Raw genomic sequence first — 13,804 nt, forward strand, 5'->3', positions numbered from 1 at the left:
ACTTAATATCCATAAGACCTTGGCCTCCTTCATGTACCTGCAGATACAAAACTGACTCTCGTAGCCAATGTTGACCAGACCAGAAAAAATTTACAAACAATTTTTGGATTCCTCCAATAAAATCTTCTGGTGGATTCAACACAATTAATCGATGCCATAGGATAGAGGCGGCAAGATTGTTTATAACCAGCACTCTTCCCCTATAGGACAATTGAGGCAAAATCCAGTTCCATTTTGACAATCTGGCACAAACTTTGTCCTTCACACCTTCCCAGTTTTTTCTTTGGTAGTTTTCAGAACCCATAAAAATTCCTAAAAACTTAAAACCAATTTTTTCCCACTTAACATTTTCAGGGATGACTGGTAAAGGCATTTCTGTTTTATCATTACACCAAAATGCTTCTGTTTTACCCCAGTTGAGTTTTGCGGATGATGCTCTCTCATACAATCCAATACTGTAATTAATAATATCAATATCTTTTTGTTCTTTCACAATTAGTTTTCTTAATAGACATAAAAGTGGTTCCACTGCTAAAGCATAAAGCTGACCTGACAATGGACACCCCTGCCTGATACCCTTCTGTATTCTTATTGGTTGGCATTGGTTTTCCTCTTTTAGAAAAACCACGACGGCCTTGTTCATTCTAGAGGCCGAGACTATTTTTCCATGTGCTACAATTTCTCCCATTGCTAGTAGAACATCTTCTACCGTAAACGCTTGATCCGAAGCAACTTTACATCCATTCTTGATTGAGAAAACCGGCGTTCCCTCACCCGAGGGAGACGCCATAGTTTTCTAAATCAACAAACGGATTTTAACGATTTTTTTTTTTCAAAAATAAAACAAAAATATTTAAGTGATAGGCCAAATGAGAAAAAAAGAAAACCCCACCATAAAAAAAAGAAAACGGGAAAATTTAAACGAATTCAAGCGCACCGCTCTCACACCCCACGCCACACTCTTGCTTCCCAGCATGCACCACACGAGAGAGAGAGAGAGAGAGAGAGAGAGAGAGAGAGAGAGAGAGAGAGAGAGAGAGAGAGAGAGAGAGAGAGAGAGAGAGAGAGAGAGAGAGAGAGAGAGAGAGAGAGAGAGAGAGAGAGAGAGAGAGAGAGAGAGAGAGAGAGAGAGAGAGAGAGAGAGAGAGAGAGAGAGAGAGAGAGAGAGAGAGAGAGAGAGAGAGAGAGAGAGAGAGAGAGAGAGAGAGAGAGAGAGAGAGAGAGCGCTCCATCTTGCCTGGCTCAAAAGGAGTAGAAAAGTAAGTGCAGTTTTACCTTCAGAAAACTCCAGAAAAACATTGCGAGTTTATCAGAATTCCTGCTTTAGCAGCATTTTCTAAATTAGAGAAAAGAGCAGTAGCCTCCCCAAAGACTGAGGTAATTTGATAATGTAACATGGAATACATTATTCTTTCGCATTACTGCATCCATGTTAAGTCATTACTGTCATAAGTAATGGCATTGTGAAATATGGCATAGGCCTATGTAAAATAATCTCTTTATTTAACCTCAAAATTAGGCTTCGCATGGTCTATTTTTAGGTTCACTATCTGTGAGAATGATTTTAAAAAGTAGGTGACCAGATGCCACCGGGATTCAAATGAATGTAGATGCCCTGGAGCGTAATATATATGTTTAACCCAGTAAACAGCATGAAAGCACAGATGGCCTTCCTCCAACTTGAGGCTTTTATTACAATTCTGCTGTAATATTATGATTATGATCATTTATCATGCTCTAGGGATCAAATTTCTACTCAACACAAAAAGATCTGGAGATGTTAGACTTACATTTAGCTATTCTGATCTATATATGATGATTATTTCCATGTTTCATGATGTCTTTTTAAGAAAGTTTTTTAAAAGTTTTGACACTTTCAATGAAAAAGTTTAAATGTTTTTAAAAGATTAAATATTAAAAAAGTAAATATTTCTGGAAGAGTTCCTGGAAGAGCTTTACTGAATTTCAAGAATTTTGGCAGCTTCAGAATCGATGCAATCAGGTACTGTATGTCACGTGTATAATCACAAAAAAAGTGATTTCTGAGACTATATCTGAAGATGCTCATATTCTCTTCAAAGACATTTTCTCATAATAGGAAATGAATCAGTGCGTGTATCTTCATGTTTGGGGGACAGTAATGTCATAATGCCTCCAGCGAACCTCTTTAATGAGGGATGCTCCTTATTACTGCGTATGCTGCAGAAAATTTTGGACTAAACCGCTCAATTCATATGGATTAATTTTACAATCTCTCTATGGGTTTGGCTTTATCTCTTACAGGTTTGGAACGACATGAGGGTGTTAACACAAAACTGCCTACATTAGGGGGACTAGATGTTGTGATAAAACCATCACAGTATGATATAAAACCACACTAATGACATATTTATTAAATGCTGTTTATACTCTAACTGTTGACTTACTATTAGCAGTATGTACTCTGTGCACAGTATGAAAATTCAGCATTGCATAATACATTTGCAAAATGTGCAGTAGACAATATCGGGGCAAGTATCTACCATCTTTTTCTTGACTCCAAATTACTGTTCCAAATTATTGTTATTTTAACTGTAAAGACTGTTAAAATGCTATGATAAAAACTGTTAATTGGTTAATAGTAAGTTCCCTTACTATATACAGGGAAAACTGTAATCGGTCTAACTTTCCATTCATGTAATTTTACAGTAAAATACTGTTAAATACCATTTTTGAAACACATTTGAAGAACATTTTAGAACATTTATTTATTTATAAAACAGTAACATAGGCCCTATACTGTGTAGTGTGTTGTAATATTCCATTATGTCTCAGTATCTGCACATTTGAACTGCATCAGGGGATTCTTCCAGAATCTACCTTAAGGTTACATTATACCTAAACATTATACATTCATCCTGAATTGAACAGGAGATGGTCAGTGTGAAGGTGTAGGCACAACAGCAAATGTAATCATTAGTGTCTCTTCTCTGGCTCAGGCTGTCACATGATCACCACCATGTGACCGCCGTGGGTCCTGCTGGCCTTCCTTGTCAGCCCAATTTACCGTCATGCCAGCACACTCTTGGCCCATGACAGAAGTGTAAGTATAAATATATGTTTCAGCGCCAAGGTGCTGTTTACAGGAGGAGGTCAAAAGAGAGAAAACTTTCATAGCGGACTGTCAGAGTCTGAAGGCAATATGTTTTGATCCTGTTACAGTGTGAGCAGATACATTTTCCAAAAGGTTTGGAAATGTTGATATAATAGACTATAATAAAATCCCATTGATATAGAACCATATAGAGACCAGAATATCATAGAGACTTTGGGAGACCTCTTTTGGGCCATGATGCAATCAAAAAAGATTTGAAAGCTATACAGTAGCTATGAAGATTTTTGATTATTATTGTTTCAAAAAGCTTTCATACAGCTTTAGAAGACGTAGAATACAGCACATAAACCATGTAAGACAACTTATGATTCTTTTATTTGTCTTCCACAGAAAAAGAAGAAATTCATAGAGGTCTAGACCAATATCAGGGTGAGTAAATGATGACCGAATATTCATTTTAGGAACTAACCTTTTAATTATTAACTAGTCATTTAGTTTTTTGTTTTTTTTTTACCTACAAACTTTGTTACCAGCCCTAATCTTTAACCGCTATCTTTAACACACCTCCCTATTGACAAAAGGATAAAGGTTAGATCAAATTTTATTGATATTTGAGTGGTCTTGCCACAAAAACTCAGCATGAGTTTGTCACTTCATTTATTATTTAAGACATGTTGGTCATTGTGAATACATTCGGAAACCAGTTGAATTTTTGGTTGCTCTTTAAATTCAGCGAGCCTCTGATTTGCAGATTGCATTGCAATTGGTTTTTGGGGACAGATGCTTCAGTGCAGTCAAGGTCTTTCTGTTTATCCGAATTGATGGATTCCTGACCTTGTGGGGGTGTTGAAGACATTAGCATCGTATTGACGCTCTCGACAGCAAAAGGATAAACGTGAAATATCTCAAGGGCAAAACTTCTTTTTTTTCTGTTCGAGAGTCTTGCATGTTTGTTTATAGGACTTTTTCAATTTTGAAAGACTGCTACAAGCCAGCCTGAGATTATTTCAACGATGATAAAGCATATTGCTTTACGTTCACAATCATGTTCTTATAACATCAAGAGCAGCACATTTGACCTCCAGATTAAAGTCTCAATCATTTTATTTAGACTTGAGAGTAAAATACAGAGCATAAAGGATGCATTTTAATTATTAAGATCTAATTATCTAAATCAAGGAAGTGCATTTGACTAACTTCAGCCTCTCATTTTCATCTTTTGACAGTGATTAATGATTCGTCGCGTGTTTCAGTTCAAGAGAAAAGTGTGGCATTAGTGATTAGGAGCTTTCTGTCCACTAAAAATCTGATGTTGCAGCTGTTTGGGAGACCTTCATGATGTACATATTGTTCCTCTGTTATGGCAGCAGGAGCCAAGGCTGTCAAAATCTCAGCCAGGAGGACATGAGCTGCTAGAACTGAACATTATTTCCATGGTAAGCCCTTCATATTTATAGTCTGTTCAGGACCATGGCACGTGCTTCGATGCAAGTAATTGTCTAAATCGCATAATTTCCCAACCTGGAAATATTTTATTTTCAGTCTCATAAAAGACATATAATAATACAACCAAAACAAAATCGTATGTTTTGGGAGGTAAATTAAATTACAGTTAAATATACACTCTGGAATGCATGGTTGCATAAATGCATAAGAAAACATTATTATATGCCATTATTAAGTAATGAGATGCTAATTTCTCCCATACCTCCCAATTGGGTCTTAACAGAAAACTTTGTTTGTTGAAATATACTTTATTTATATTGACTCTAACACATACTATTTTCAAGGTGTAAGGATGAGATGGAAGATTCCTCTTTCTTTTAGCAGAAGTGTAAAGTCATGCCTATATAGAGTGGTGCAGGGATGAGATATTTTTGTAGGCCAAAACCTGTAAACAAGTTGCCAATTTAGCACTTCTTGTATCATTGTCCTGAAGTCAATGGGTTTTTTTTAACAAGTTTTTGGTTAAATACTTGAAATGAGGTCTGTGGTGAACAAAAGTTTCATGTTTCACAATATAAAATACATCAATAATACTCTTGTGAATTTAATTTATTTTTTATTTTTACTTGTCTTGTAAAAGGCAGTTACTGACAAGTGGCTAAATGGGACTACAGAAGTTGTTGGTGACATTAAACGTCATCATGCCGAACAGGAAAAGTATTCACTAGTCCACTTTCACAGCCTCATTGTGTTTATAATGGCACTCTTGCAAACTATTATAACTCGAACTTTCAGGGAAAATGTATTTAAATAAAGACTGAAAGAGATGTCACAAGCTTGATGGTGATAGCCTGGCTCCGCCCTCCTGCGTACTTCCGCTCAATTTTATTTCCCTTCAGTACTACGTCTGGGATTGTGGTGTATTCTTTGGTTTTCTCCGGCCAAATTTTTGGCGGCCCAATCAGCGAACAGAGGGAGTGGCTGAGAACGATGACGTTGATGTCGTGCGTTAGTTTGAGTTGTAGGGTTACGTCACAACCAAAGGTTAGCGATTGGTTATGGCAGATCCAGAGTGACTCTGGGCAGATCCAATAGTTTTAAACTTAAACAGAATACCCGCCTACAAGGAAGTTAACGCTTGTCAATGGAGAGAGGCCAGACTCTCTGTACAAATGAAATGTACGAGAGTCTGGTAGAACCAGGCTATGATGGTGACACTGAAGTCATGTGAATGTGGTGTAGTGCGTTTATAGCCTATGTTTTAGGTTTTGACTTCTGCTGATTGTATCTACACTTCAAAATTAAATCATAAAAGTTGTGTTCATTTGTGAAAATTATCACGATCAAATCAAATCAAATCAAGTATATTTGTATAGCGCTTTTCACAATACAGATTGTATCAAAGCAGCTTCACAGTATTAAAATAAAATAATACAACAAAGTTTGTTTCTAGTGGAATTTATTGATTGATAGAATAAAATTAAATATCCCCAAAATATCCCCAAAATATCCCCAATGAACAAAACGTGTAAGAAGCGTAAGAATTTGTTAGTCACAGACCTTATTTTCTGCAATAATCCAAAAGCCAATGGAAAGATCTTGTTGGGTTTTTATCAAGGGAACCAGGGTGATGCCAACATCCGGGTTGGCGTACACTTTAAGTTATTAATGATGATATTACTGGGGATACGTGTGTAAGTAATTGATATTAATAGTAATATATTAATTATTATTAATATTAGTATATTAGTATTTATACTTGCAATAAAAAATATTCAACCCTGCTGACCTGCAATTATTTTTGTGAATAAAATTGTATGAAAACACTTCAACTAAGGCATCAGTAAACCATCATAGAAAGTTTATTAATACGCATTCAAGTGATTCTGAGAACGTAAAGTTGAGTTTAATGAGTTCACATGGAAAAAGAAATCAAACTGGCTCTGAACATCTATGTACAAAATTCATATACATTTTATCCATATACATTTTGAAAGGATATATTTAATCTAGACCCTCAATTAATGGTTGCTTGTGCACTGAAATGGTATGTATATTTGACCTGATTGCAAATTATTTAAGGGATTGTTCACCCTAAAATGAAAATTAAGTCATCATTTACTCACCCTGGTGTTGTTCTAATGTCGTATGCCCTTCTTTCTTTTATGTCCCACTCACGCTCGTCCATATAATGGCAGTAAGTAGCGACGCAAAAGTATATCAGAATGATCCCATGCAACACGTGTCGTATATTCCAACTGTTCTGGGGGTTTACAATATGAAAGTTAATGCATTATTTAACGAAAATTCAGACCTTGGCCATTGGTATTCAATGCAGGGCAGCACAACGTGCGCGTTCTTGTGACTCTGTTAGCGCTGCAGTTCACTCTGTCTCGCCCAGAAAAAGCACCCCATTTGTGAGAAAACAACATTAACAAACATGCGACATGAAATAAAATCCATGTACCTTCTTCTCTGAGGTGAATATATCCGTTGTGTTTGTTATCGTGTTCACATCTGTCAACTGTCGTTCTGACTGTCCGGAAAGATTTAACTTGGTGAAGAAAGTACAAGGATACTTTTTTTGTGATTTCTAGGCGTTGTATTTCGTGTTTAATAATACATAAAATTTCATATAGTATACCCCAAAAACACTTGGAATATTCGTGTTGCATGGGATCATTCTGTGATACTTATGCGTCTTTTTTTAAAAAGCTTTTTTAAAATGCTGGTCGCTCTTCACTGCCATTATATGAATAAAAATTCTCCTTTTGTGGTCCATAAAAGAAAAAAGGGCATACAGCATCAGAACAACACCAGGGTGAGTAAATGATGACTTAATTTTCATTTTAGGGTGAACAATCCCTTTAAATGAAAACAACTAAATGAAATGCCTGCAATATAATCACAAAACACTAGATAAATAATTACACCGAAAAAAAAACAATAAGTAAAATTTACTTGATTTTTCTTTGGCAAGTTTTTGCACGAATATTTTTTAAGTAAATTTCACATGCATATTTTTATGTAAATTTCACATACGGAATTAAGTAAACTCTACTTAACTAAGTTAAGATAAAGTAACAAAGGAATAAGTAATTTTAACTTGGCTAGTAAAAGGTTGAGTAATATCTATTTAGTTGAAGTTTCCTTTGCAATACATTTCACTCAACCAATATAACATTGAATTAAATCACACTTTTAAAGTATATGCTTTACTTAGAAACATCTAAGTAATTAATACTATAGTTATTCTAGATCTAAAGAATTACAAGTAATGTGAACACAGAGACCTCAATACTTGGTAGACAATACACAATGACGGTAACATTTGATGGATCGTTTTTGTGTTTGAATGTGTCATTTTGAGTGGAAAATAAACTCTAAATGTCACAAAATGGCGAGTTACTTATCCTAAAAACAAAAGCAATGATGAAACAGTGTAAATACAGCTGGAAAACAGTGAAAAATCAACCTCATTAATTATTCAAGGCCCAGTGCATGACGGGAACACGAGTATCAGAAAAGTTTATCAGTAAATCAGTAAGTAATTTTACTTAATTTTATAACGTTGATATTTACACTTTCATTTCTACACGCTTGAATTGAGTACTAATATAGAATTTACTTAGTTTTTTAAATTCTTGTCTGAACTAACTTTTTCATGTGAATTACATTGTTTTTTTCTGTAGTATTTACTTCACCACAAAATCATTTTTGTGCGTGGATCAAATATTAGTTTAAATATCCATAGCATTTTACAATGATTTTAATCAAATTGCACTAATGTCTTCTGCCAAAGCACAGTCCCAGACTCACAGCTGTGGCAAAACCCAGTTCATTGGTTATGGCTTGATTGAAACTTCAGCCCAAATTAATCAAATAGATTGAAGTTGCAGTCCAAACAAAGCAAAAACAATCAATGACACTCTGAAATAAATGGGCGATGAAACATTCTAAAATGAGCAGAGTCTCAGAGGCAAGCTAAAATTTAATTAAAGTCAGACATTCAATTAGGTTATTGGAACTTTAACTAAATTACAAGAATAATAAATTACTGAACCTCAGAACCATTTTTAGAATGAAGAAACTGCAGAAAATATGATGCCGGCCTACGATCCAAACGTAGAACTTGAGATGGGGAGAAATAATTAGCCTTGGTTGCCAAGCAGCCGGAGAGCATGTTGATGCATGTGCTATTTGAAATATGCTGAAAATGAAATACTTTTTGTTGTTGTTGGCTAATGCCCTAAATACCATTCAATTCAGAGTTTGGGCATTTCAGCCATGAACTCGTTTACATGCACCATACACACCACCAGCACTTTAAAAATCCATCAACACTTCAAAATGTGTAAGCTTACATGTTCAGAATTATTATTTTTTTTCTTATTGTCAAAAAAATAAAAGAGGGCGAATAGGTTAAGCTGTGCAATTTTAATTAAATTGTGCTCTGGAAATGAGAGAAAACTAATAATTATATTTCAGTATGTCTGCTATTTAGTTTTTTTGCATTTGTAATATTTGTAATATTCATCATGAATGGTTTGAATATTCATTTCCTGCATTTAGAGGCTAAGCTTACAATGCCTATTGGTTATGCCAATGGCACATCTTACCCCTATGCATTTGACACACTTTACCCCAAAGCTACCATTTTGGGTAAAATGCTTTATTCAATAATTCATAGCTAAATGTAGGCCAAATCATTTACATAGTTTTATACATTCATAATTCACCAACATATAATGCATGTTATACATTATACATACAGTTAAACCTGAATTCATTTGCTTTTGACATAACATTGTTTATTTGCCATGTAGAACATTTTGTTTGACATGCAAAGCATAAAAAGATTTTCTAAAAAAATTGTTACAAGGACATGAGAGGGCAAAAGCTGCCATACAAATGAAAACACTTAAGGAGTGGGTGGAATAATTGGTGTTGGGTGTAAACGCATGCCTGCTGGTCTTCATTGTATCAGACATTTCTGTATTCATGAGGTTTCACATGCTATGAGACACTCAGCAATCAGTTATGACACCAAAAGACACTTCTACACTTTCTCTGCATAATCCTAACTGCCAAACACCCACACAAAACCCTCCTGATAGCACGGGGAACACAGCAAGAAATAATTGATGTGCTCTGTGTGCTTGTTTTTTTCACCCTCAGTTTGACACCTACCGAGGGTGCCAGTACCAGAACGTGATGGCACTATCCAGCTGCATCCAGACAAAGATGTTTCCTTCAGGGAGTAAAGGTTATTTTACTAGAATTTTCTATTTTAATTTCGGAAAAATAAATCCTTGTTTTTCTGTCAGTCTGTTTTTGAATTACAGTAAGTCAACTGAATATATTAAGGAAACTGAAAAAAATAAAATATATGCAAGCTTAAATGGAGAGCGAAATGTTTATTCTGTAGCTCTGCTTCAATACCTAGTGTGTTTGTCTGAATCGTTCCCATCCCCTATATTATCTCAGTTTGTCTTAGTCTTGTTTGAGTCACTATTTCAGTTCTCCCTTAACAGTCTGTCAGTGTTCAGTCTGTCAATTGCTCTGCCAGTTTCTATATTCAGAATTCTAATCATTGTCTTCATAGTTTGTGCCACTCACCATGTAGAAATAAGTAATTGTGTGAACAAGTTACCGATTTCAACCGCAGCTTCAGCGTCTATTTATAATGTTGGGGGCGGGATGCTTTCTAGAGAGCATTTGTTTGGACAGGAAATCTGATTAGAAGCTGAAGTGCAGAGTAATGTCATCAAAATCATTGATCCATATTGGCGGAAGTGAGAGACTGCAAGTTTTTATATCTTCTAAATGCAGATTTTGTCAGTGTTTTGGAGCAAACTAGCTTATAGATGACAGTAAGTCTGACATATTAATACTAAAAGCCCAAAACTTTTGGATTTCATGGGGACTTTAAACGCAATCTGATACATGACACACACATAACACACATTTTTGATGCAATTTTAAAAAGGTTTAAAGGGATATTTCACCGCTGGAAAGATGAATGTGTATTTAAATTGGGTCATTTATGTAGTAGAAATGTGAAATTATTTTAGAAGTTGGTGCCTTCTAGACTGAGAAAGAGCAACTCCCAGAATGCACTTGCTTTGCTGCCCTACGAGGCCACTCCCAAAGCCACGCCTACCAGTTACAGAGGGCAGTATCGGAAGAAATGATACAACTAGGCTACTAGTTGACTCCAAACTGAAAAGACGCCATTTTATCGTGAGTCTCCGTGACGAGTTAGTTGATAAATTAATTTAAATACTAGCGTTTTTTCCATCGAAATGGTGCTAAATTGCTTTGTACCGGGATGTACAGCCAAAACCAGGAAAGGACAAGCAGTAAGTTTCCATTATTTGGAGTGGTGCAAACAGTGGCTGCGGGCTATCAGCCACACAAAGTTTGGAGAGGACACCGATATGGAGGGAGGCTGGTTGGAGTGAGATCCCACCCCCTATGGGCGGGTTGAGGACATGCGGAACTAGCTCCTACTACTGGCTTTAGTCTCTAGCCCAGGGGTGGGCAAACTACGGCCCGCGGGCCACATACGGCCCGTTAGGCTGTTTAATCCGGCCCGTCGAGTATTTAAAAAATTGTCTTAAGATCGCATTCATTTAGCCTTTTTCTTGCAATACTTTGCGTAATATATATATTGCGTTGCATATATTTGACAATCGGAATATCAGCTATTGCATGCCATAGCTGTAAAAAAGGAAAATATGACATAAAAGCAGCATAATTCATTCAGCGCTGTTGTGGCTGCGGTGTGTCACGTAACAAGCAATGACGCGTCACCATGGAAACCAAACAGACAGAGACTTAAGCGCATAGACTTGTTGCACGTTAATGTTTTTTCCTTTTTTGGAAACTCACAGAGAAAAAAAAATGTTTGGTAACCGCTTGCACACCTGTTTAGTTTTTCCTTTGATTTGTCTGCTATTTAGTTTCTTTGCTCCTCTGGATTTGTGGATGTATCCTGACTGAGTGATTCCGTTTACCGACCTTTATCGCCCGGTTTTTGGCTACGCTCCCCTGTGTGCCATGTACAGTCAACCCGTTTTTTTTTCATTAAATGTTCTGATCTGACTTTGCTTTTTATGTTTTATTTTATTATTCTTAAAATAAATTTGTATATTCGTTTATTCCGTTTTTTCCCACAAATGTATGACTTTTTGAAGTGCAAATTGATTGCCATATGCAGTTTTAATAAAGTTGAATTAACGTAACCTTCTGTCATTTTTACTCTTCTAAGTGTGCACTTTCTAATTTACTGTTAGGACCATTAAATAATAATAAGGATAAACAATATTTAAAAAGTATAGGCTATAATTATCTAACATATGACTAATTAAAAATTAACCTCAAACATTTTTGGTGTATAAATGGCACGAGAAATAAAATTCGTGGTATAGATACACACTTTCATGAGATCGTGTTTCATAATCTGCTACTGGGCCGGCCCTCTGTCAAATTTTAAAACCCAGTGTGGCCCTTGAGCCAAAAAGTTTGCCCACCCCTGCTCTAGCCTCTGGCCAAAAAAGCCTCCGATTACGCTAAATGACGATTTTTGCGTCATCAGAGTTTTTTTTTTCCCAGACACACAATACAGAAATCTGTCTCAGGGGGACATGAGGGAGGGAAGCACGGTCATTCGAAAATACTACCGGGTTTCTACTGATACAAAGCTTAATGCTAATCGGTGAAGTATCCCTTTAATTCAAAGAGCTAATGATGCAATACTCTCATACATTTGAAAAAAATGCATCAAACACAAATATTACACTGTTAGGCTCAACTGGGAATCGAACCCGGGTCTCCTGCGTAGCAGGCGGGAGCTCTACCTCGGTGCCACGAGGTGGTGTGTTGAGACTCAAAATGCAGAGATACACGTTAACTCAGTTCAAGGTCTTTATTTGAAAAGCGGTGCTGAGGTATCCAACAGGGAACAGGCAAAAATCCAAAGTCACAATCCAGGCAAAGTCCAAAAATCCAAAAATCAGTCAGAACAGAGAACAATCCAAAAGCAGCAGGCAAACTCGTAATCCAAGAAGCAGGCAGGCAAGATCAGTAACAAGCAAACAATCACAGGGAGAACACTCACAGAAGGATTAGTCTACAGGACTGCACCAGTGTTAACTCAAGACTGAGCAAAGAACTCAAGACAACAGGGGGTTTAAATAGGCAACATAACAAGGCTCAGGTGAAACTAACAAATCAATAATGAGAACATGTGATCTGAACATGTGACAGGCATCAAACAAAAACACTAAGGACCTCACATGGCCAAAAAAAGGAACAACAGTCACATAAATCATGACAGGACCCCCCTCCCTATGAACGTCTCCTGACGTTCCTTCTGGGGCGATCAGGATGTCTCTGATGGAAGTCTTTGATGAGGTCTGGGTCCAGAATATCTCGAGCTGGGACCCAGGATCGTTCTTCTGGGCCATACCCCTCCCAGTCCACCAGATATTGAAGACCTCGTTGAACTCGACGGCAATCCAAGAGGCGGTTAATCGTGAAAACCGGCTCACCATCGAGGATTCTAGGGGGCGGTGGTGGTCTTGTTGCAGGCGCTAGTGGGCTGGTGACAACAGGTCGAAGGCGGGAGACGTGGAACCTAGGGTTAATCCGCATGGCCCGGGGAAGTAGAAGACGGTAGGAGACTGGATTAATTCTCCTCAAGAGCTTGAAGGGTCCCAAAAACCGAGGCGCCAGCTTGCGGGACTCCACCCGCAGGGGAAGATCTCGTGTCGACAGCCAGACTCTTTGCCCAGGGCGTAGTGGTGGAGCAAGTCTGCGACGGCGGTTGGACTGAAGCTGGTGTTGTCTTGTAGATCTTTGAAGAGCCGACCGGACCTTACGCCAGACAGATCTGCACCGCCGGACGAAGTTCTGGGCTGAAGGAACCCCAACATCTGCCTCTTGGTCTGGGAACAGTGGAGGTCGAAACCCAAACTGGCACTCAAAGGGCGAGAGACCTGTAGAAGAGCAACACAGGGTGTTATGAGCGTATTCTGCCCAAATGACATACCTGCTCCAAGATGAAGGGTTGGTGGAGGCCAGGCATCGGAGGGTGGTCTCGAGGTCTTGGTTGAGCCTCTCCGTTTGACCATTTGACTCTGGATGAAAGCCAGAAGAGAGACTGACATCAGCCCCAATCAGTTTACAAAAGGCTCTCCAGAACCGAGAAGTGAATTGGGGCCCACGATCCGAGACAATGTCAAGAGGGAGGCCAAATGT

The 13,804-nt window shown here is 37.5% G+C and overlaps 1 protein-coding gene across 2 annotated transcripts in view; it reads left to right on the forward strand.

The window, feature by feature from the left end:
• The window catches only part of prok2 (prokineticin 2), a 47,257-nt gene that overhangs the window by 21,563 nt on the left and 11,890 nt on the right, over positions 1–13,804 (forward strand). Inside the window, exons 1-2 of one of the 2 annotated variants that reach the window (XM_084129460.1) lie at positions 3,513–3,523; positions 4,462–4,530. The exons of the other annotated variant lie outside the window; for it this stretch is intronic. The gene's annotated coding sequence lies outside the window, so the exon portion shown is untranslated. Of the gene's footprint in view, positions 1–3,512; positions 3,524–4,461; positions 4,531–13,804 lie in introns of those variants that run through there. 2 annotated transcript variants of the gene reach the window in all.

Source organism: Abramis brama, assembly GCF_963993115.1.
Source record: "Abramis brama genome assembly, chromosome: 11".
In the NCBI taxonomy this organism is placed as follows: Eukaryota; Metazoa; Chordata; class Actinopteri; order Cypriniformes; family Leuciscidae; genus Abramis; species Abramis brama.